Source organism: Physeter macrocephalus, chromosome 11 (assembly GCF_002837175.3).
Source record: "Physeter macrocephalus isolate SW-GA chromosome 11, ASM283717v5, whole genome shotgun sequence".
In the NCBI taxonomy this organism is placed as follows: Eukaryota; Metazoa; Chordata; class Mammalia; order Artiodactyla; family Physeteridae; genus Physeter; species Physeter macrocephalus.
In genome coordinates this window covers 28731208-28753978 of record NC_041224.1, presented here as the reverse complement: position 1 = coordinate 28753978, position 22771 = coordinate 28731208, and the positions used below count along the sequence as shown (strand labels likewise).

The window sequence follows — 22771 nt, the reverse complement described above, 5'->3', positions numbered from 1 at the left end:
CGCAACGGGAGAGGCCACAACAGTGAGAGGCCCGCATACCGCAAAAAAAAAAAAAAAAAAAAGTAATAAAAAAAGAATAAAAGAAAAAAAGAAAGAAAGAAAGAAGAGAGCAATCAAACCAAAAACAAATGCACCAATGATAACAGCGCTGAAAACTATACTAAAAATAAAGAAACAACAAAAAAACACCGACAGAACCATCGGACAAATGGTAGAAGCAAAGCTATACAGACAAAATCACACACAGAAGCACACACATACACACTCACAAAAAGAGAAAAAGGGAAGAATATATATATATCATTGTTCCCAAAGTCCATCTCCTCAATTTGGGATGATTCGTTGTCTATTCAAGTATTCCACAGAGGCAGGGTACCTCAAGGTGATTGTGGAGATTTAATCCGCTGCTGAGGCCGCTGGGAGAGATTTCTCTTTCTCTTCTTTGTTCGCACAGCTCCCGGGGTTCAGCTTTGGATTTGGCCCCGCCTCTGCGTGTAGGTCGCCTAAGGGCGTCTGTTCTTTGCTCAGACAGGACATGGTTACAGTAGCAGCTGATTCAGGGGGCTCTGGCTCACTCAGGCCAGGGGGAGGAAGGGGTACAGAATGCGGGGTGAGCCTGCGGCTGCAGAGGCCAGTGTGACATTGCACCAGCCTGAGGCGCGCCATGCGTTCTCCCGGGGAATTTGTCCCTGTATCCCGGAACCCTGGCGGTGGCGGGCTGCACAGGCTCCCGGGAGGGGAGGTGTGGAGAGTGACCTGTGCTCGCACACAGGCTTCTTGGTGGTGGCAGCAGCGGCCTTAGCGTCTCGTGCCCGTCTCTGGGGTCCGCGCTGATAGCCACGGCTTGCGCCCATCTCTGGAGCTCCTTTACGCGGCACGCTTAATCCCCTCTCCTCGCGCACCAGGAAACAAAGAGGGAAGAAAAGGTCTCTTGCCTCTTCGGCAGCTCCAGAATTTTCCCGGACTCCCTCCCGGCTAGCCGTGGTGCACTAGCCCCTTCAGGCTGTGTTCACGCCGCCAACCCCAGTCCTCTCCCTGCATCCTACCGAAGCCCGAGCCTCAGCTCCCAGCCCCCGCCCACCCTGGCGTATGAGCAGACAAGCCTCTCGGGCTGGTGAGTGCTGGTCGGCACCGATCCTCTGTGCGGGAATCTCTCCGCTTTGCCCTCCGCGCCCCTGTTGCTGCGCTCTCCTCCGTGGCTCTGAAGCTCCCCCCTTCCGCCACCCGCAGTCTCCGCCCGCAAAGGGGCTTCTAGTGTGTGGAAACCTTTCCTCCTTCACAGCTCCCTCCCACTGGTGCAGGTCCCGTCCCTATTCTTTTGTCTCTTTTTTCTTTTTTCTTTTGCCCCACCCAGGTACGTGGGGAGTTTCTTGCCTTTTGGGAGGTCTGAGGTCTTCTGCCAGCGTTCAGTAGGTGTCCTGTAGGAGCTGTTCCACATGTAGATGTGTTTCTGATGTATTTGTGGGGAAGGAGGTGATCTCCACGTCTTATTCTTCTGCCATCTTGAAAGCCTCTCTGCAGATTATTATATATAGGATGGATAAACAGCAAGGTCCTACTGTATAGCACAGGGAACTATATTTAATATTCTGTAATAAGCCATAATGGAAAAGAACATGAAAAATAATATATATATGTGTATATATATATAAAACTGAAACATTTTGCTGTACACCAGAAACTAACACAACATTGTAAATCAACTATACCTCAATAAAATAAATTAGAAATAAATAAATAAAGCAGAAAAGCTAAGTGACATTCCACACACATATGGCCTGATTAAGTAAGATAAACGTAGGGTTGTTCTAATTCACAGAGGTTCATTATGAAGGTTTTACTATCTCCTTGTTCTTCTTGTGACCCACGAGTATTGCAAGCAATCACCAAAATGCTAAAGATGGCAAGTGATTTATCGGTGCCTACTGCAGATTAGAATGCAGCTAGCTACCGTAGGAGAGCGTTCTGGAGAGGGACAGCAAGAATTCTGTTAGGTGCTGTGCATATGAGATCTTCTGTCTTCTGGAACTGTAGGAATATGGAGTAAGGTGGAAATTTTTTTTCTGGGGCCTGTGTGTGGAATCAATAGCGTGATAGTATAATGGGGAGAGTGGGGAGGGTATTTAAAGGACTTTTAATTCACCTCTGAGGTAGAGAGTCAGTTCATAGAGAATTGCAGAGGTGGACTTTAGGAGATGTGGTATTTTAATGTTTTTACCTGGGGTGATGGTGTTGTGGATAATAGCAGTGTTAATCATAATAATAATGCCAGTAGTCCTAAGAGTGAACATTTATTGAGAGTTTACAGTGTGCTGGGCGTTGGGGTAATTGCTTAGCATGCATTATTTGACTGAATGTTTACAGCACCAACCCTGTGAGATAACTACTGTTAATACAATGAGGAAGCTGTGGCTTAGGGTTGAGTGAACTGCCCAGGGCCACACAGCTTGCTCAACACGGAGGCTGAACTAGATTCTGGAGTTGAACTACATTTCATTCGAGTGATATAAAGACGAACGACAGACAATACTTTTGAGACTGAAATAAATACAATGTGAAAATGGCCGAAAAAATAACATCGCGATTCAAATTTCTTTCCAAATGTCTTTGTTTTAATTTTTTTCCATCTCTTTGATCAAGGGTTAGCAAAGCATTGATGAGCCAAATCTGGCCTGCAGCCTGTTTTCACATGGCCTGTGACATAAGAATGGTTTGTACATTTTTAAATGGTTGGGTGGGAGAAAACAAAATCAAAAGAAGAATGTTTTATGACTCATGAAAACAGTATGAAATGCAAATTTCAGTGTCCATAAAATACAGTTTGGCTGGAACACAGCAAAGCCCATTGGTTTAGGTGTTGTCTAAGCTGCTTTGGGGTTAGAACGGCAGAGCTGAGTTGCTGTGACAGAAACTATTGGGTTGGCCAAAAAGCCCATTCAGTTTTTCTGTAAGATCTTGTGGAAAAACCCGAATGAAAGAAATAAAACAGTTATTATCTGGATCTTCACATATAAAACTTGCCAACTCTGCTTTGTGATTATTCATGATAAAGGAGTTTAGAGCAAGGGCTTTGACTTCAGGCTGCTCGGTTTGTATCCGTTACTTGCTGTGCAAGCCGGGAAAAGATGGTTTGACTCTTCCTCACCTCACTTTCCACGTCTGTAAAATGGGAATGATAGTACCAACTGAGTAGCAGCTCAGTCCTCAAAGGACTGAGCTCTTAAATGAGATACTCCGTGAAGGAGTTTAGAAGAATGTCTGGCACATGGTAAGTGCTCAAACAAATATTTGTTAAATATTACCCTTATCATGCTCCTTATGATAGATATTAATAGATCTTCTAACACCTAGTTGGCCCATCACTGATGAGTCTAGTTAAGGAAAGCAGTCTTCGCACATCTCCTCAGCCTGCCTTGCCCCTTCCCTTATCAGAGTTGGAATGGTTTCCTTGGGTCAGGAGCTGGTGAGACACAGATAACAAATCTACACCTCCCATCTCTTCACTTACTGCTGGCTCTAGCCTCTCTGCCCTTGGCTTGGAGCTCCATGGCCAGGTTAGCTGTTTGGGTGGGTGTGGGAAAATCCCTGTGGATTTGGAGACTGAAGCATGGCTTGGTAAGTCTGTTCAAGACCCCAAAAGGTTAGGAGGCTTAGAAGGCTTTGCTTGGGTCTGCAAATTATACCAAAGGAAGTGGGCTGACTTATGGGAGAGGGGTGGGAAGCTGTTTCTAAGAGGTGACTTTCAGGGTTTCCATCACCAGCTGGCCCATACCAACTTTATGGACCGTCATTCTGCTTTTAGGAATTCATTACTTCATCAACAGAGAGTGTGCATGAGGGGACTGGGGTCTAGGAGGAGGGGACACCAGGAAGAAAGAGGGGGATGCGGCATATGGTGAAGAGAATGTAGACCAGAGCGTTAGTAGCAAAGCTGATTTCCTCCTAAGAGCTCCAAGGACAGGACCTTTCTAGAGCATTTATGGATCTGACCCTTAAGCAGGTAAGGCCCTGACATGACTATTTCAAAACAGGACATTTCCAACTAATTAGTCACTTAACTGGACTTCTCATTATCACAAAGCAGTAGTGAAACATTCTAGTTTCTTTCTGAAAACCCACAATCTGTATTTGTCCAGTGGTTTATTCTGTGTTTTGTTTCTTAGGGAAATTACACCAGAATGCAACTGGGAGACAGGTTTACAGGTCCTAGCTTGCGACTCAATTACTAACCTTCAAGCTGGCTCTGAATTTTTGTCAGTTAACCCTCTTCTTAATCTTTAAGGAGATAAGGGAATTGTATCAGAGTCCGTTAAATGCATGGATTCTGGGTTCAAATCCAATTTATAACCAGTTCTTATTGTCATGATGCTGAATAAAGAAATTCACTTTTCTGTGCCTCAGTTTCCCTGACTGTAAAATAGGCATAATGGTAGTATGTCACTTTGAGGTTGTTGAGAGGATTAAGTGAGCTGATTTAGATGGAATGCCTAGAATGGTAAGTGTTATCAGGCTGTTTGTTATTGCTGCCTTATTACCTCCCAAGAAGTGTCATTCTGCTTAGCATGGAGTATATTATCACAGTGAATCCAGACAGCAGCCCTCTGAGATAGGTTTTAGTCCAGTAGATGAAATCATGGTTCTGCAAGGTTGAATAACTTATTTAAAGCCACACAGCTGGTGAGAGAGTTGGCTTTCAAACCCAGTCTGATGAACTGCAGAGCCCAGGCACTTTCTGTGCATACCCTTGCCGTTCTAAGATTCATTGATCCTACACTTAGACTGGGTCTCATAATGCAAGCTACGTTAATTACTTGAATAATTAATAAGGTCGCACACTATCCCTTGAATATTGTCATGTAAAGTATTTGCCTTACATTCTTTTTATTAAGAAGTAAAATATGAATTCAAAGAGCGAATGCTGTTTAAGATTAAGCTACATGACTTTTAGGACTACTTTTTTAGTTTTAGGTTTCTTTTTTTTTTCTACTGCCAGGTACTCAGTAGAAAAGCTATAGACATTTTATTTCTTATCTCTCTCCTCTGAGTGCCAACCAATTGAACCTTAGATGAGCTTGTAAAATCAGAGTGAGTGTGTGTGGCCATGAAGAACACGTGATTGGATGTTGGTGGAGGTGGGAGTGGGAAAAGAGAAAAATGTAATTAATTGTTACCAGAGGGAAAAGTTGAACTGGGTGGAGGTTCAGAGTGATTCACCTGGATCTTTGACTCAAGTGACTTAATGAGTTTCTGCAACGCCTCCTGACAAAAATTGGGCCAAGGAGACAGTATTTTGTTCAGGGTGTAACCACTCTGAGCCTTGATTACTATTTAGAAGCATTGGCTGCCATCTTGCAAAATGATGATTCACAGATTGAAAAGCCAAGGGGAATGGCTCATCATAACTGGATTGCTGGTTTAGGACTCCAAATGGCACAAGCTTTAGCTGATGACCTTATTAAGAGTTCAAAAACAAAAAAAGATTTAAAAATACCCAGGAACTAAACTGCATTCCAAAAGTGGGGAAAAGCAGATCAGAAGGTAGAAAAACAGATCCAAGTAGAGGGAACAAGCCTTTGTTAGAAAATAGTCCAACCCAAACAACAAAAAACAAGTGATGGCAATAAGGACTTGTCTTCCTATGAAAATAATGGATTCAACGAGCATTTGGGAGTCCACAGTGAGAGGTTTTAAATCACCGTGAATCTTGCGGTACTATAAGCTATATAGTGTACTGAACTTGGGAGATATCCCCTGCTATTAATTTTTAAGCTAATTTTAAAATATCTTATTCCATTTGGTAAATATGCAAAAGAGAAAAGTGAGATGGTCCTACTAACCAGAGTTGGTTTTCTAAAGTAAAACAGTTGTGTTAAGGCTTTTCTTAAAAAAGCTCTAATAGTTTGCAGTTGCAAAATAGAGTCTGGGCTTATTAGCATGACGTATAGATCTTAATTTTATTTTTTTAATTGAAGTATAGATTTACAATGTGGTGCCAATCTCTGCTGTACAGCAAAGTGACTCAGTTATACACATGTAGACCTTCTTATATAGATCTTGTAAAGACTGGTAGTGGCTGGTTTTTTGTTTTGTATCTTACCACTTCTTCCTTCAAACTCTATGCTCTAGTCATTCTGAGATATTTGGCTTTTCCAGGCCACAATAAGTGTTCTTAAGCTTTTAACCTCTCCACACAGTATATTCCTTCTGCTTGGAATGTAATTCCCCATTTTTCCCACCTGAGAAACTTCTATTTTTCTTCAAGAGCCAGATTCTGACCCTTCCAAAAAATTTGTGTTTTGGCTGCATTTGTTTCTATGCCCATGTAGTAATTTCCCCAATCATACTTTCTGTGGTTACATAACAGTATACATATATCAAACTTTATTTAACCTTTTCTCTAATGGGAAGTTGCTATTTTTTTCCTTTTGTAAATATATCACAATAATTGACCTTGTACATGAATCCTTCTTTGCTTAACTGATACTTTTTTAGGACATAATTTTCAAAGTAAAATGATTGGCTTGAAGGGTTTTAATATTTTCCTACCCTTGCTACGTATGTCAAATTGCTCTCTATAAAGTTGATTTCTATAATGGCATTTCCCTGCCTACTAGTAACATATCAGTACTTGCTTCAAGAGATCTGCCTCGACTCTGGGTCTCACTTAAAAAAAAAATAAAGATAGAAAAAGAAAAATTTTGCTTATTTTGTAAACAAAAATGATGTTTATATTTAATATTTATTTCTCTGACTAGTAGTTAAGCCAAAGTTATCTTTCTATGACTAGTGAGCGTTTGTACCCCTTGTTTCATGAATTGGCTTTCTTTCCGCCATTTGACCATTTTCCATGGCACGATGTGTATTGCAGCACTGAAATAGGACAAAAACCACAAAATCTATTGAGCTCTTATGACATTCCAGAGACTTTACATTATCTTTCCTAACAACCTCAGGAAGTAGGCGCTAAAACACACCCATTTTAAAGATCAGAAAATTGCAGCACAGAGTTTAAATAATTGCCTAGGGTGATGTAATAAGGAAGGAAGGTGGAAGAAATACAAATTCCAGCAGCCTGACCTGAGAACCTTCACTCTTATCAAATTAAATTGTTTTACTTATCACCGTTGAAACTGTCATTTATGTTTGGTAAAATTCATCCTTCTTAGGTGTATAGCTCCTTTCGCGTTGAAAATATATGGAGTCATGCAATCATCCCCATAGTCAAGATACAGAAGAATTCTGTCGCCTAGCACCTTCTAGATAATCTCTTTTTCTCCTCCACTCCCTGGTGACCACTGATCTGTTTTGGTTAATATAGTTTTGCCTTTTCCAGAATATCACATAAATGGAATCATACAGTATACAGCTTTTTGAGTCTGCCTTCATTCACCTAGCATCATGCTTTTGAACTGTGTCAATAGTACATTCCTTTTTATTGCTAGATAGTATTCCATTGTATGGATATGACATATTTTTTTGCTGTGGCTTTATGTTTATATTTGTGTCCCTCGTTACGATCTGTGCTGAGAGCACAGACGGCACTCTGTTCACCTTCATGAGCTTCGGTCTTGACACAGCACTTGGCACACAGCTATGGTCTGTAGATTTTCACTGCATGGATGAAGCAGTAAAGGATCACGGTGAACGATATACAGTCTCTTCAATAGAAAAATACATGAATATTATCCAAATTTTAAATATTGTCATATGCCAATTAACCCAGGCAAACAAAGGAACATAATTTTAAAAAATCAATGAAGCCTGGATTACAGGGAAATGTACATGATTATATGATGGCCATTGGTGGCATTTATAAATTGCATTAATCTTGCTGGCCACAAACCTGAAATGATGTAATAAGAGATATACGTTTTTCTAGACCTAGAGCCAGTCGTCTGATTGTCAGGCATGTACACAAAAGAGAAATTTGAGTAGAGACATTCATAGCAGCACTGTCTATAAGACCCTATCCAAAAACCTTCAAATTAGGAAATATGTAAGTTAACTACAATATTACAGAATAAATGAATACTATGTAGGTTAAAAATGAAGATAACAGGACCGTTGTTACTCACAAATGTATGAAAATAAGGGCGATCAAAGTGATTTAGGATTAGTAAGGTTCTAGTAATTTTTAAAATTTGTAAATACTTCAGCTTGTAATTAAAGAAATATATCCTGAAAAGTTCTTTCCCTAAATTATATTTATATTTATAGGTATCCCCACACATTTTTATTAGCCACATTATACTCAAATATTATTATTAAAGTAAGATAAACAATCTCTTTGTGGCAATGATAATTCTGATGTTAACGTAGATAGTTCTGTTTGAACAAAAGAACATTTGGAACACAAACCACACCATCTGATGTTGTGGTGAAGGAAGTGACTCTCTGTATGAAATCAAAAGAAAATGGAGTTAACATTATAGATTTTTCAGGTCAACTTCCTTATCTTCTTACTACCTCTTTTCTCATACATATGTTAGCTCAGTGACCAGAGATTTTGTGTAGAATAGTTTAAACAAATTAATTGAATATGTATCTTAATCCAAATAGGACAATGTCATATATTTTCTTCAAAAGTTTTCATGATTGCTTGAATATTTGTTTTCTATTTGATTCTAGGTCCTTCCTCTTTCTTGGAAGACTGTGCTAGTTTGGTGAGTGCCATTCAAATTTCTTCTATGTAGGAAGCATTGGAATGACATTACCTAAGAAAATTCATGCTAAGGGCCACAGACTGTATGAATGTAAACTGAAATATCTGATGCTCCAGCTCTATCCTTTTTATCCTCTTTCTTTCAAAACTTGTTTCAAACATATTAAAGAGATTTTTGTCTATTCTGGTGCAATCCATTTTGACGCTCATGACTGACTGTCAGACTAGTATCTGTTTTGTTGATAATTACTTTTGTAACATACCCTTGTATGGAGCTAGTAGGAATCTTTCAAGTCCTTCTCCTAAGAGATGAAAAAACTAAAGTGTTGAAAATGACTCGTCCCACTTAAAAGAAGGAGCCCCAGATTAGGGAGCCAGAACACCTTTGGTCATAAAGTCCTGATTGGTTCTTGGTAGGGCATATTCCACTCTGCTTCCTGTCAGTAAACATTCCAGCTCCTTGCTAGATGGAAATATAATGACAGTCTGTCCCTGTTACGTGAGAGTGAAGGGAGAAAGAGGCATAATGAACCATAATTCACAGGAGGTTAGGATGTGAACACTGGAGAGATGATGATACATCCTACGTAGACTTTTTGAGCATCATTTGACTGCTAGTGAATGCACAAGGGTCAGGAGTAATTGAAGATTTAAGAAGAGCAGTGCTTACCCAAGGAGTTCAAAGCTGAAGTTGGGAGACAGTATATACACATGCCTCAACTTCACAATATTTATCTACAACATTCCAAAAAGTGAAACTATTGCACATCCATTTAACAACTACGTTGAGAAGGGATGCAGAGTAAGGACTGCCCAGAGTAGATTCACTTAGGAAGATTTCCTGAAATAAACATGATTCATAATATCCAACATAGCAGAAGAGGCAAATACTTCAGGGTGAAGAAAAGTATGCACAGAGGAAGGGAAAGTTAGTTTGTTTTTTTTTTTAATTTATTGAGTGAATATTATATACCAGGCACCATAGATGGTACTTGGAAGCAGGGGTATCTGAGACACCATGATGAAAAACTGGTCCTTTCCTGAAGGAGATTTCAAGCTACAGGAGTGTACAGGCAAGCAGAAGGCAATTACAAGAGAGAGGAAGGTTCAATCGGGCTAAGTGTAGGGTGCTAACCACTTTTCAGAAGAGAGTAAATAGGGAATTCTCTCAGGAGACCTTATTCTAAGTTGAGACTTGAAGGCAGTAGAGGGGGTCACCTAGGCAAGGGAGGTCCTGGCTGCCGTGGGAAGGAGTTTGGATGTGTGGTTCATCTTACGTCTTCCTTGCAGATGGAAATGGGGAGTCGACGAAAGATTGTAAACCAGGGACGGATAACATTAAGTTTGCATCTTAAAGAAATTACTCTGGTTACAGAACGGACCATGAATTGGAGCGACGCAGAACTGAATTTGGGCAGCGTAGTTAAAAGTCTGTGGCAGTCATCTAAGCAATGGGTGGGCTAACTCAAGGTCTTGGGTATGGAGATTCATGGAGGTGCATGATTCAATGAGATAGAAAGGAGACAGAATTAGCAGGAATTAGTTCATCTTGTGGAAGAGTGAGGCCAAGGATGAATTCCAGGTTTTGGGTTTTGGCCACCATGTGGACGGTCACACATCCTGAGATACACAACATGGGAAGAGTTGTAGGTTTCAGGATGGGAGGCGTGAGACAGGAAGAGATGACAAGTTTAGTTTTGGTTTTCTGAAATCTGAGATTCTTAGGGGCCATCCGAATGGAACTGTCTCAGAAAAAAAAAAGTTAGCAATGAAGACAGTGTAAAGATCTCAAGTCATGAAAAAAAGGCGCATGGCTTTGAGGACTATGAGAAGGATATGGGAAAACTTGGAAGAGATATGGAACCAAATTATGGATTCAGAGATGTTATTTATGCTCATGTAGGAGCTATGGAGGAGAGTGCTTAATATTTGCAGCATGTTGTTTTATGTGAATCCCTAAGAATCAGAATGTTAGTGGTGCTTAAGGAAAAATTTAAAAAGAAGTAGTAGCGAACCTCAGGCCCAAACCTACTAACTAGAAGAGTGAAGGCATTTCATTTTGGTGCTGTCATTAATTTCACTTCAATCGTTAGCTTCTAGATAACTTCCAACTTTCAGCTGTAAAGTGAGAATAACCACCTGATCTACAACACTGTTTAACATGGATCACAATCTACCTTAAAAGAACAGCAGTCTTGATCATTTTAGGACTTCTTCACTAGATTTGATATGGGATTTCCAAAGGTCGTGTTTCTTTTGCCTAACAATGGACATTCATATTCTTAAGGTAATGACCTTTGTACAAACACCTTGAAAGATGTTACATCATTTGACTCTCACAGTCAATCTAGTGAAATAGGTAAGAGAGTTGTTATTATTCTTTCAGTTTTACACATGAGACACTGAAGCTAAGGTAGGTGAAGTGACTTGTCTTAACAAGTACGTGGCAGATTTAGAGATCAATTTCATGTGTCTGGGCCACAAATATGATTATAATCTTTTTTAAAAATTAATTAATTAATTAATTAATTTTTGGCTGCGTTGGGTCTTCATTGCTGTGCATGGGCTTTCTCTAGTTGCGGTGAGCTGGGGCTACTCTTCATTGCGGTGCATGGGCTTCTCATTGCGGTGGCTTCTCTTGTTGCGGAGTACGGGCTCTAGGTACGTGGGCTTCAGTAGTTGTGGCACACGGGCTTAGTTGCTCCGCGGCATGTGGGATCTTCCTGGACCAGGGCTCGAACCCGTGTCCCCTGCATTGGCAGGAGGATTCTTAACCACTGCACCACCAGGGAAGTCCCTGATTATAATCTTTACAACTACTCCCTAACAGTCCCTGCCTCTATCTGTATATTCAGATTAAATGATTTCAGTAGATCAGTGAAACTATCCAGATTACCTAATACAATCAACATCGATCACATGCAAGGCAACACATAAGGCACTGGACAGACATAAAGACACAGAGGACATCTCTGGGAACTGGATATCTACTTGAGACATATAAAATAGAAATGCCAGGTCAATTAAGTAGTAATAGAGATACACAATAATTGCAATAATCCAAGAGATTGTAAAACGTGTGGAATGAATGATCAGGACTCTAGGGGGCTTCGGAGAAGAAGCCACTTGTAAAAACGCCATGGAGGAAGTATGACTTAAATTTAGCTTAGGAGGTGAGCAGAGAGAAAAGGGATAGCACCTCGGGCCAGGACACGGTGGACACAAAAGCAAAGGGAGGGGAAGGGGAAGACATCCTTGGCAGTCAGTGGACCAGGTTGGCAGGAATAGATGGTTTATACAACAATGCCATGTTGAAAATCTTGTAGAGGTCAAGTGGGCCAGATGGTAGTGGCTTTTGAAATATACATCTAAGACAGTCAGTAAAGTTTTTTTTTCCCGAATTATTTTATCAGCCTAGTTTAAAACTTAGCCATTCAATTCAGTGAAAGACTTTTGAAATGCCACTGCACTAATTGATTAATTTGGTCAAATTGGTCACTTTGGTTCACTTCCCTAATCACAGTTTGGGAAAACCTTCAGGTTCTGGGTGAGATCAACTTCCTTTAAGTACCAATGAAAGTTTAATATTGAATGGATGTGCTAGTTTCTATTATCACTAAGGTTTTCGAAAAGCAATTTACTGAAGATGTTTGGAAACTATTTTATCTGCTAATGGAGGCACAGACTTCAGACTTTTCTTGGGACTTCCCTGAGAATTTCCTTGAGGTTAGCTCTCATTACACTCACTGGGATCAAGGAGCAATACGTTGAAATTGGCAACTTTTCCATCAAGAGAAATCAAATGTCAAAAGCTGACCATAAAGTCACAAAGCTTAGGAAGCCTTTGGCATCTAGTTACAGAAACTTAGCACACCCAGCAGTTTAAGTCACTTGTTTAAAACAAACTAAGAAACAAACCCATAAACAAACACAAGTATTTAAGGAATCTAAACCTGAAGTTATTTAAAATCTTATCGAAACCACTATCAGGAAAAGATGACCAAAAATGCTGTATGTTTACTGATCACTCCAGCCTCTATTAACATCTGACAAATTATATAGCCAGTAGACACCTTTGCGTTATCTCTTGGTGATATCAATGATATTACAACATTGAGGATGGCTTAGAGTGAATGGTGACAAGAAGCTAAAAGCTTCTGTACTGACACATGATTATGTAATGTTCAAGATGTGCCAAAAACACCTAATCCTGATGAATGAGTTCTGAGCAGTGAAAAAGAAAATGCTTTATCTGTCCTGGGTCCTGAGATGTGCATCAGGAAACACAGTTCGTGGGTTCACGGGAGCTGTCGTGGCTGGTGGCACTTCTTTGAAAGGAGAACACTTCCCACCGAGACAAAGGTTTCCCTATCACTCCATGAAACTGAGTCAGGTGCTCTTTTGCATGTGAACGGAGTCAAAGAGGCAGCCATATGTATAAATGTCCGATTCTTTTGATTCCACGGAAGAGGTAATTTCCACTTCCAGAACACATGCGGACTCTAAAGAAGGAAGGATTTCTTTCAACTCCAGCATGAAGTGAAATTAAAATCTGAGAATAGCCAATTTGAGGAATTGTTCCTTTAAAACACTACTCTAATTTTTTTTCTTCTAACAGATCTGGGTCATATAATACAGGGTAATAAAAGATTTTTGACTTGAGTTATATAAACAATCTTTCGACTGTAGCTGACAAGTAGTAATTCTGAAGAAAGACATTTATTTCTTGATATGTTGAAAATATGATGAATCTTTATTGGCTGTGGGGATAAGTTCTAAGCATATTTTCGTGTGCAGTGGACCCCCCTTCTCCACGGTAGGGGTCAGTTCCAAGACTCAGTGGATGCCTGAGACTGTGGGTAGTACTGAATCCTTTACATATATGTTTCTTTCCTACATATATACCTATGATAAAGTTAAATTTATAAATTAGGCACAGTAAGACATGAACAACAGTAACATAATAAAATAGAGCAAGTATAACAATACACTGTAATAAAATTATGTAAATGTGGTCTCTCTCTCTCTCTCTCTCTCAAAATATCTTAGTGTACAAATTTAATGCCTTTTTCCTATTTACTAAGCGCTTATCCTGCCCTGTGGTCATAACTTTTGCAGTTTGGGATGGGATGGCAAAACTAACAGAAATTTCTCTTTCCCTTTTCACAATTTCACAGATAGAAGATTCGTTCTTATGGTTGACCTCAGTGTATATTTTTCTTTCCTTATTGAGAGCTTTCATCTTTTCACTTAAAGGAAACACTTTCCAGCTTCTCTTTGGTATATCTAAATTGCCAGCATTGCTACTCTTGGGCTTTGGGGCCATTATGAATTAAGATAATATAATTAAATATGTTATCTAAATCTCATCAAAAAATCTTGTGGGTAAGTGGTCGTATCCCCAATATACAGGTCAGGGGAGCCGAGCCTTGGAAAGCCTTCATAATCCACCCACGGTCACACAGATGGCAGATGATGGAAGGGGATTCCAATCCAGGTCTCTCTGGCTCCAAACCTATACTTCACCTATTATGCTCCAATGTGATGTGATAAATTATGGTTGAGTAAGAGCCATTAAAGTCCTAGATGCAGTTGAAATGGGCATCAGGAATGGCTGATGCATCTCAAGCTGTACCAGGTCCTATGCTCTGCCTCTAGGACCTCACTTATTCTCTTCAACATCCCTGGGGTTCTTCTTATTATTCACATTATATAGATTTGATGAAGATGTGCAGAGAAGTGAAGATGTTTTGCCCAAAGTTGCATAGCTGGCAGGTGGCAGAGGCAGAATTGAAACCTCACTGAGGTCTGCTTGAGTCCAAATTTCTGAAGCCATTACTTTCTTGGTTGGAAAAAGAGCCAGAGGATGTGAGAGCCAAGGGAAGAAATCACTACTGTAGATGAAAATGTAGGAAAGCACGTGTGACTGGAGTTTGAAGTCAGGTTTCACAGGAAAGCTTGTGCTGATCACCCGGCCCCAAACGTTCTCACCCTTTGTCCAACTCCCCCTTGGGAGACAAAAACAGTTCTGGACAGCCATACCACCTCCACCATGGTTCTGGAGCTGCCAAACCAGGAGAGATGGCAGAGGGCCAGCAAAGCTGGGGCAAGGCTTCAACGATAACCAGTGATCTTCTGCCCAGGAGGACAATGATCAGAAAACTGTTCATCCTCAAGCCTGGAAAATGCTAATAATTTGGATAGAAATAGTTCGAAAATTGGTGGCTACCTTGACAAGTTCACTAAATGTGATTCAAACATTTTAAATGACTTGAAATCTTGGTGGCTTTAGTGTACTTCATTCTGTGATCATAATGGTTTACTCTTGATGTCAGAATGTTTGCAATCACCCTTACATACAAGATGTTTTTCTGCCAATATTCTTTCTCCTTCCTAATTTGGGCTTCCAACTTGCTGTACTCTGAGAAATCAGATAAGCATGGTTGTTAGAACTGCATGTAAAATAGGAATCAATAAGGCCCAAGTGACTGACCAGCAACAGCGTGGATGAAAATAAGTTCTGATGGGAGCTCTTTGTGGCTACAGAGATTTGGGGAGGCTGGGTTATTAGCTGCACCCCAAATGATGGTTTTCCTGAGGATGTACTAAAAGAATTCATTAGGTCACCTCCTCTGACCCTCTCCTGTTCTACACGAGGAAACAGTGAATCAGAGCTAATAACAATGGTTAATATTTATGGAGGACTTCCTATGGTCCCAACAGTATTTTACATTCTTATCTTTCACCACAGTCCTATGAACCTGAAACTATGATTATCCTCCTTTTACAGATAAGAATACAAAGGTAAGAAGGTTAAGTAACCTGCCCAAAGTTACACAGCTATTAAGTGATTGAGAAAGGATTCAAGTCAATGCAACTTGGCCAAGAAGAACCCTTGAGATGATGGGGACACTTGAAGTGACTGGTCTGAGCTCAATCAGGAAATCAGCGAAGGGAAAAGATTAGGATTAGGGTCTTCTGATATCAGGGCAGGGTGTGTAAACTGTGCCCGGATATCTAAGTCCAGTGTAACGACGTGTAACTTCACACAAATACACACACACACACACACACACACACACACACACACACACACACACACGGTCATGCTGGCCTACAGATCTTTCCAAGGTGCTCTTTCATATCACTGCTTTCTTTTCCCTCATCCCCTCTTCATATCATCCTACGATAATTCTCAGTACGGGTGTAGGGCTGGGATGGGGATTTGGGCTGTTTAGGACTCTGCTCTTTTGCAGAATTACCCTGATGATAATGATCAGGGAACACTTTGGAAGAAAAAAAAAAAAAAACCGGAGAAACCATCCTGAGTATCAATTTCACGAGGGACCAAAATCAGCCTGTAAAAGTTTTCATCAAGCTAGTAAATTCAAATATTTTTTAAGACGTTCTTTCCAACCCAAAGTCAATCAGCAGCTAATTAAGCTCTTCCAGTCTTTTCCAAAGCTTGATCAGAGGTCTCTCAAGGTGTCACCTTATTTCTTTGATCAAATTCCCAAAACTAAAGGCAGTATTCAGAGTCGTCTTCCTCCTCTGAGATGGTCAGCAGTGTCCTATGTGTCATCAGGCTTATTGTGCCAGGTTAAAGCTTATTTGTAAAAGTAACTGGCAGTTAACCACCATTCACATTTCTTTAGGAGCTTTTATTCATAGCTTGGAAGATCCTTATCGCATAGGATGGTTGCTACTCTTGAAGAAAATTACACTTAAGTTAGCAACTCTGCAAGGTGTCATTCTGTCAAATCAATATTTTGCATTTGCTTCGTGCATATTTGTTTACTTTTCATTTAATAGTGTTAAAATTTTGCCAAGGTTTCCAGTAGAATATTTCTTTGGTCAGTTTTAGGATGTATGCAGGACTCGTGTTTGGTATTTCTGGTCTCAAATATCATTGTTTATATTAGAAAATGTTAGCCTGATTAAGGAAACAATACCAGCTTTGGGGATAAAAAGGTCAGTGAAACATCTACTGAAATCACCTAGTGAATTAACGCATATAGTTCTTTTCTTGGGCTAACAGGCTGTCATATAGTATATGTTATAGGAGGGAGATGGAAAGATTTTCTTCTGTCCTGCTGGAGTATATTGCCTTTCTTAAATGGGAAATCCCATGGCCCCAGTGATATGCTCTCTTTTGCCCATCACTTCAAAAGTTTGCAAAAAAGTGGTCAATTCAGTGTGGTTGATAGTAGCATAGATCACGCATAGTCACAGGAGCATTAGAGAAGCAGTCCTTGGTTGTTTCATTTGTGGCTCATTTACTCTTCTTTCCCCCCTTTTTCTGCCTTGTTCAGGTGACATTTGCACCCAACACACAGTTCAAATGTGCCTCAGGGGCTGGTTCCTTAAAAAGAAACATTGCCTTCTATAATGCGTTTGTGTTCATTTCCTTATAACTCCTATGCATGCCCCACAGACACGCATGCGTGTACAGACACACAGATCCGTTCAAGCATGCCAGCACACAAACATACAGACACGGACAGAGTCACATTGTGCCACGTACATGGACACATACACACACAACTTAAGAAGAGCTACACAGACCTATAGGTATAGACAGACACATCCTCAGATAGATGCATCCTCTGACAGACACTGACATACCTACAGATGGACACACATATATTTGGACACATGCATATACAGACACATACAAATTTAGACAAACAAATACACAAATAAAGACAAAGACACACATGTGTATGCCCTACCTATTAATTCTATGTTGGTCACAACTACTCAGTGAAACTCTTATCTCTCTCAGTGTTAGAAATGGTAGTAGTGGCCAGAAATCAGGATGTATGAATTATGTCAGGTGTAACCCTTTACCATTTGCCTTCTCCATACCATGGTATGAGAAACAGCCTCTCGGATTGCTCCTGGAAGCCAGTGGCCTCTGTGATCATGCAGAGCAGGACTCCAGCTTTGTTTCAGAAGCAGCACAGAGAAACTAGGGCCAGAACAATGGGACAAACACCTGGAGAGTGAGCGGTTGCCCTACCCCCAGCTTCTGTCTATGCAAATCTTGGAACCACATTCCTTCTCTGATGGCGGGGGGGTGGGGGGGAGGGGAGGGGATCGGGAGAGGAGAGAGGATGAGAGGAAGAAAACACAGTAAAATGTGCTCTCATCATTCTCAAAACACACAGACTTAGGTAACTGAATCGTAAAGGTATTTGGATGGGCCTTATCTAATTATAGCTACATGGCTGTAACTTTCTTCTTTCAGTAAGCGTGCCTATCCGAGTTTCCATCTTTGTATCTGCTCTAACAGATCTTTCTAAAACAACTTTCACCATCACCCGTAAATGCTTCCTTTGAAAGCTGATGATTACATCCAGGGAGTATTAGTTTATGTATTTGCTATTTCCCATCTGGAGTTCTGTTCAAGGTATCGCGTCATAGCATCGTGGTTTGTTTTGATGGGTGGGTGGGAACTTGGAGTTGCTTTCTGAAGTGAGAGTAGACATCTAAGTGCAAGATAGATCTGATAGTAAGGAAGACAGGGAAAATACCCAATAACAGTTATAAATAGTAGCTTCCCCTTATCCATCATCTATCCTGTATCGGCCTCTGTGCCAGGAGTTTTACACCATTATCTTAATCCTCACAACAACTCTACAAGGCAGGGTAGCTATTTCCATGACGTGGATGAGGAAACTGGGGCTTTCCGTACTTCTTGGATATATAGCATATTTATTCATAGGTGGCTTCAGATGCACAAAATTCGATCCATGAGTTTAGATTCGCAGACTTTAATTATGGATTTTGGGAAATCACTCCTCAACTCCATCTGTCACCTTTTCCATGACTCTTTGTATTTAGAGTTTTTACCTGGATCAGATTTTACAAGCGTGCTGACCGAATGGGACTTTAGTAAGCAATACTCCTGTATTGTTTTCAGTGGAACAATAGGAATTAAGAATGTAGAGCTGGAATCAAGCTGCCTGGATCTCAATTCTGACTTTGCCACTTACCTGCTGTGTGACCTTGGGCAAAACAATAAACTTTTCTGTGCCTTAATGTACAGTTCTATAAAATGGGAGTAATTATAGCACCCAGCTTATGGATTTATGACAAGTCCATCTGGGCGAGAGTCTCAGAACGGCGCTTGACATATAGTAAGCAAAATATTAATGTCAGTTATTATTATTATTTCTATTTTCAGTCACAGTTTTGGTTCCTCATTTCTTTACAAGTTACTGGAATGTCCTGCTTCCAAATGTAAATGTGAAGAAGGAAAAAAATAACATATATTTTAATACATGTCTTAAGAGATGGAATGCTAAATTGAGAACATATCTCAAGAGGCACTTTCATTATCAAAGGACTAAAGAAAAAGTGTTTATGGTCCTAGAGGACCCCTCAGTCTCAGACAGCCAATCAGCTGGCTTGTCTGGCGGAGCCTGGGAGAGCAGTGAAAGCCACCGGAGTGGTCAGGGCCATTTCATTGCTTTTGTTCTGTGGGATGGAGGTTGACCAACTAGTAGCCTATGGCAATAGGCTAGTCAAACTGAGACTTAGTTCAGAGACCGATCATCATAATGTAACAAGAAAAATGAGCAAGGCATTTGAGTGGCAAGGTTGTGTGGGTGGGAAGCTTGTTGAAGTAACTGGTGTTCTAACTTTATTGCACTATTATTTCAGTGAAGGGAAAGAGCTCTGCGACAAGCCAAGACAGAGCTCTGAAACAATACGTGCTTATTGTTCTTTTCTCTCTCTCTCTTTCTCTCTTTTTCTTTCCTTCCTCCTTCCCGCCCTCTCCCTCACCCTCTCTTTCTCTCTCCATCCTTCGCTGCTTTGTCCCTCCTTTCTCTTGTTATTGTTTTTATCATGGGAAGTCTGCTCTCCTGCTTTGGTGAAGGCCACAGAAACGACCTTGGTAACCCATGCATTGTAGGCAGTTCCAAAAGCATAGGTTTCTATCTGCTGCAGGATTAAAGAGACATTCCTGTCAGCACTGAATCGTGAGAAACGTATGGTGGATAAATTGTCGGAACACATTAAATCAGTGTTAGTAACAAGCGTCGAATTGTGCAGAAAGTTTGGACTAAAATGGCTAGACATAACAAAGGAAGTTTAAAAAAAAAATGACACGTCGAATGTAGTCTTCACTTCTTCATTAACTTTGTTTTTGCGAATCTGCACTGACTTGTTAGAACTACCATTACGGTAATATGGGAATGGTATACAAAGAAAAACAGAGCATAATTATTCAGTGCGCTCAGAGATTTCTTAAACACCCCCTGCCTCATGCTTCAGAGAGAAGTCAGCAAATTCATCCCCAAACATTTTTACAGGGAAGGAGTAAATCAAACTAAACAAATTAAAAACCCAACAAAAGGAAAAATAAACACCTTTTAATGTTTGTTTCTGTTGCCACTTCCTGTATGGTGATGAGCTCATCTCGAAAGCTTTTCATTGGTTAGAGGGTATTTTAAATGAATTAAGGAGAGTCAGGAACAATGAGATGTTGGGTAAATTCTTAACATCAGAAATAATTATTGTCCCACCTCCAAAATCCTTCAGATCTTCAAATGCTCACAAGCTATGATTTATTTCTTTCCCAGCCATCTCAGGAGCCTGTGATCTCACTTTTCTCAGAATCCTGCAGGATGTACTTATCATTTTAGTTACACTTAAATTGTAGACCTTTCACATGTCACCTTTTTTGGCGAGTCTTTCTCCAAGTCTCATTTGAAATCTCATCCGCTCATGGAGATTTTAAACACCTTGAAGGATGGATGGTACCTTATACTGATTTTTATCCTCCTGGCAGTCTCCTACATACAATGATCAGTCCTCAATGGATGTTTGATGCTTGAGTGATGGCACATTTAGACCTTCTTTTTTGTGTGGGTTTGAACTCAGGATGGAGTTCTCTTTTCTGGGGGCTGCATGGTTGCCACTTACTGGACTTTTCTGTTCTCCACAAAAGGAGGACGAGATGCTGAGTCTGACTCAACCCTCCTCTATCCTAGTAGTGTGAGATGCTGGGTCCCCCGTTTGAGTCAAACTTCTCTCGTCCTAGTAATGTGATTTCTCTGTAGACAGCACTATTTACAGTCGGAGCAATTCCCAGTTTGTTTTGCTTGGGGGTCCAGGAGAAATTACGCTCTTGCCTATAAATTCTCGCTGGCTTTTACAACATTGCCTGGCTCACACCGGTGGCCTGGTCGGGGTGGGGATTGGGAAGTGTGAGCAGATGAAGACTAAGCTCCTTGGGCTCCTGTCTGACCTGCTTCCCACTCTCCTGCAGCTGGATCCGGGGAAATGAGACAGAGGCAGACATAGCTGGAGGGTTAAACCTTATTTTCACACTGAGGCTCTCTGGAGGTCTTCAAGTATTCTTTCTGTCTAGAGGGAAAGAAAAAAGCTAGAGAGGCAACTACAGCTTCTTTTTATCTCCTTTCGGAAACAGAATTAAGATACTACCGTTGACTTCAAGCTATGCACATCATCCGGACAATTTTCCAGACTCTAGCTTTTAATTTTAAAGCCAATCTTTGAGTGGGAATGTTCAATCAAACACAGAGCTAACGAATAAGCAAACAGACAAGGTTGAATTTATCACTGAGCGTTCAGGTCATCTGCTAACCGTTCCAGGTATCTGATTCCAAAGCAAACATATCATCTAGCTATTAGGATCCCCTAGAGGCATTTAAGCTAAGTGAAAGGGCAAGCAGAGATCTGTGGTACCGATTGCCACTGCAGTCAAAGTCACTAAAATTTCTGGATGGGGAAATTTCATTTTGTTACTTTCGCATTAAATTATTCATTATGGTTTTTCACTTGTGCAGTTTTATGGAAATGACAATTATTTAATTGGATATACAGATAAAACTAATAATTATAGTCATTACTCTTCTCTCCCTGATGGCTACTGGGTCTTTCCGGGCTATCCACCAGCCTCACTGACCCTATACAACCTTTTCCAGCACCCGTGGGCACGTGCAAGTGGGCCAACTGCGCCTCAGTTTCTTTCTTCATAACAAGGTGATATGAAGTCACTGGTTTATTTAATATTATTATCTTTTTGGTGCAGAAAACAGAGTTTTATGAGGATTAGTGTAAGTAGCAACTTATTCAGAAGAATACACTGGGAAAAATATTTAGAATAGTAATTGCGTGATGCAATAAAAGCTTGTTTATCTCCACCCCACTACTTCAACTTTAGGTGTACTTGGTGGAGACAGGGGATGGGAATAAAGCTCCTCTGTTACATTAGAGGACCTTGTATTACACAGAGTTTGAATCAACTGGCCCAACTGAACTAACTCTTTTTTTGTTCCCCACTTGTTTATTTTTTAAACTAGTACATAGGTGGCCTGGATGACTTCATATTCTCTATAAAAACTCAGAGTTATTAATCATTGAGGTGTGTGGGGAAGTTGGGTGCAGTTTTCTCAATCAAAAGGTAAAACTAACATAACTTTCATGTTACTATATTTATTGACATTTCTTGACTTCAAAATGAATATTATTTTCAGCACAGAAGAAGAGAAAGCACTATGTTTTTGTGACTGCATGAATCCATCTTACTCAAAGTAAGGTACCAGCTTTTATCTTTAGAAGTTGTCATTCTTGCATGTCTACACGGATATCTGCACAAAGACATATTCTGCTTAGGTTCACATCTTTACGACATATTAAATTCACTGCATTGGGATGGATTCTAAGAAAATGCCAAGGAGCTCCTGGATAATTAGATACCGTTAGGTGTTGAATAATTTTTCTCCTTCATTTCACATTATTGAACAATTTTTTGACTGCTACATTTGAAAATTTTGATCCTATCTACCTCCCTAAAGCTTTTGAGATAGTTTTAAAAAATATTTATGTATGTATGTTTGAGTATGTTCAAATTGGACGCCAACTACTGGTTGTCTAAACCTATACACCGGACCTCAGAAAGTTTCTAAGGAAAGGGATCACCGTGTTTTGGGGGTGCTATGGTACAGATTCCTCTCTCTATTCTTCTTGGACATTTTGTTTTTCAATATGAAATATTTTCAAATTAAGCTGGGTTTCCCAAACTTGCCCAACATGAGCATCACCTGGGAAACCTTAAAAAATGCCTATGCTTAG

General features: G+C 40.3%; 1 long non-coding RNA gene across 1 annotated transcript in view; it reads right to left on the bottom strand.

Annotated features, from left to right (window-relative positions):
* The window catches only part of LOC129392516 (uncharacterized), a 34669-nt gene that overhangs the window by 8230 nt on the left and 3668 nt on the right, over positions 1-22771 (bottom strand). The gene's annotated exons all lie outside the window — the stretch shown is intronic.